The sequence below is a fragment of the Quercus suber genome, unplaced genomic scaffold (genome assembly GCF_002906115.3).
Source record: "Quercus suber isolate HL8 unplaced genomic scaffold, Cork oak 2.0 scaffold_476, whole genome shotgun sequence".
NCBI classification, from domain to species: domain Eukaryota; kingdom Viridiplantae; phylum Streptophyta; class Magnoliopsida; order Fagales; family Fagaceae; genus Quercus; species Quercus suber.
Genome location: NW_027069927.1, coordinates 34579 through 37743, shown reverse-complemented (window position 1 = coordinate 37743; position 3165 = coordinate 34579).

The window sequence follows — 3165 nt, the reverse complement described above, 5'->3', positions numbered from 1 at the left end:
TTTATTATATTTGTTTAAAAAAAATTCTAATTATATTCAAAATTTCAACCATTCAAAGTTCAAAATCTTTTCATTTTTCTTTCCTCCTCATGGCACAAGACATAGTGATTCTCTCACATACTCTCTCTCTCCTCCAATCTTCTCAAGACAAGTTCTTCTTCAACATCTAATTTTAGTGGCTCAAAGTATTGATTTCTCACACATTTCATCAACATAAGTATTTCTTTCATTTCATTTTATTTTCACCAACAAATCTAAGATTTTCCTCAATATCATTTTAGTGCAGATTTAAGAAGTTTGGTTCTAGTCCCCCCCCCCCCCCCTTTGGTTACAAGAATCGGTTTAACCACATCGATTCCTGGTTTTTCCAGTCGAACCTACAGTTTCCAGTTTTTCTTGATTTTTCTTCAATTTTCGGTTTTTGATGATACCCAAATTGGATTAAGGTTCAGTTCTCAGTTTAATCTGCTAGTCTAGTTTGATTTTAAAACCATGTCTAGGAGAACACCCACATTATTACACACAACATGCAAGATACCAAAATAAAAAAGAAAAAAAAAAAGTGAGAAAGAAAACCGGCTAAAGAGAAGGAGTGATAGATAGACTATGTGAGATATGGGAGGGGTGCCTTCAATGTAGCACTAGCACTGTGGCTAGGGGTGTTCACCAAACCACAAAACCGCATTAGAACTGCCCACAAAATGGCATAATCACATCACATCGCAAGTAATAGTGCACTGCACCGTATCGCATGGTACAATGTAGTTTTCCCTTTCTATATATATTAATAACCTTAGTTTTTAACAAAATATATATATATATATAGATTAATAATTGTAGCAAGTGCTGATTAGGAAAGCCAACTCAAAATAAAGAAAAACTAGTTCAATAGTTTAAAACTTAGTCAAAAAAAGGGGAAAACTCAGTTTTGGGTTAGGCAGGAAAAGCCCAAAATTTGAAAAACATACCGGCTTCAAATCGTTTAAACCACATTTTATACACTACACTGCACATATGACCAAAAAAAATAAGGTACGGTGCAGTTATGGTTTTGGATAAATTGCACTGCGGAAAATGGCCAAAAACTGCATCGCACCGTACCATGAACACCTTTAATTGTAGCAATATTTGAATCTCTAGAGTAAAAAATTGCTAAAATTTTGTTGGCCGATTTCATAATCTAAGTTGTGATTTATAATATGAACTAAAGACAAATATCAAAGAAAAAAAAAAAAGGAAGAGAGGCAGAGAACTCTATAATATCCGAACTCACAGAAGTATAGAAGAGAGAGAGAGAGAGAGAGAGAGAGAGAGAACGTAAATAAATTAAAGAGGGAAGAAAACTTAAATAAATTTTAAAAAATTGTACAAAATATTTGTTAATTGAATTATAGTATAATACATTAATACAAAGTTGTATCTGAAAAATTAGCATATTCGAATCTGTATTTCGGAAATTTCTAACACGAAATTGTCGTTGTATTTCTCATATTGACCATATAGAGAACCACCAATCTTTACGTAATTCGTATGGTGTCCGTGGCCATCTCTAAGTTTCATAGACTAACGGATATTGACTTAGGGAAGGGGCTGCTTAGTGCCATTAATAACAAATGGACTAGTTCTCCCATTTAAAAAAAAAATGAAAAAGAAAAAAGACACTAGGTTCAAATAACTGAAATAAGACATATTGACTAGCTCAAACTTCACACACTATATTATATGTGCACCAGTTACTTCTTTCAGCATCCTCCCCATTCTTTCTTTTTGTAATTTCATTAAACACATCCTACTCGCAATTCACAAATGGAACCATCAAGCAACAGTGAGATAGCCCATGAATTCTTCCCATTTTCCAAAGTATACAAAGATGGTCGCGTTGAAAAATTCATAGTTGCTGAGCATGTGGCCCGCAGTGATGACCCACACATGGGTGTTCGATCCAAAGATGACCCACATATGGGTGATCACCCGAACCTGCGGTGTCAGCCCGTGTTTTCATGCCCCAGATATCCAACCCGAATAAGAAGCTCCCTTTCCTAGTTCACATGTACGGTGGAGGTTCCAGGGTTACTGAAAAAAAAAAAAAAAACAAGAAAGCTTGAAATACCAAAAATGGAAAACAGAGAGGAGGAGAGGCTTGAGAAAGATCAGTGAAATAAGAGAATTCTGTTATTCAAGCCGTGAAAAATTTATCTACAAAGTGACCCTATTTACAAAGCCTTATAATTGAGCACTAGGGATTAAATCCCTAACAAATCTCTAACAAACTTTCCTAACAAACTTCATAATTATCTAATCTGTTACACTTTGAGACTGGAAAAATCTAGAAGGAAAGATTCCCTGCTACCAGTTAAGAGATGAAGACAGATCAGTAGAAGAGAGCTTCTGAGGTTGATGATCTATTAGTGTGGTGTTGAGTTTTTAAAACAAAACCTCATCTTAAAGACAGGCTAAGCCAAACGATGCCGTTTTCCCTTTAATGAGAAACGTCACCATTTGGCTAGTCACCATTAGCTAGCCGCTGGGCTTAATTTCAAAAGATCTCTTCTTCCTGTTTCAGTTTCTGCACTTGATTCTAATCTTCCTCTCTCATCCTCCCTCAAAATCATGGGGGTAACAGGAAACATGATTTTGGAATGGAGAAAATGAAATCGACCTCGTAGGAAGACTCTTGGTGAATATGTTAGCTAACTGATCTGCAGTGGCTATGTATTTGACCTGAAGATCCTTTCGAGGAACTCTGTCACCCACAAAGTGGTAATCCACTTCAATGTGTTTCGTCCTAGCATGAAAAGCAAGATTGGAAGCAATAGCGAGGGCAGACACATTGTCACACCAAAGCTTAGGGGAAGTAGACAAAAAGATGCCCAGATCCTTTAGAAGCTGACGAAGTGAACACAGTTCAGCTGTTGTTGATGCCAGAGCTCGGTATTTGGATTCAGTGGAGGAACGTGAGACAGTGAGTTGCTTCTCGGTACTCCAAGTGATAGGACTGTAGCCTAGATAGGCCAAGAAACTAGTTGTGGAACGCCGACCGAAGGGATCACCAGCCCTATCTGAGTTTGAGAAAGCAGAAAGACTGAAGGGACCTGGTTGAAGAAAAATCACATAATCAGCAGTGCCATTGAGATAATGCAGGATTCTTTTAGCAGCAACCAGATG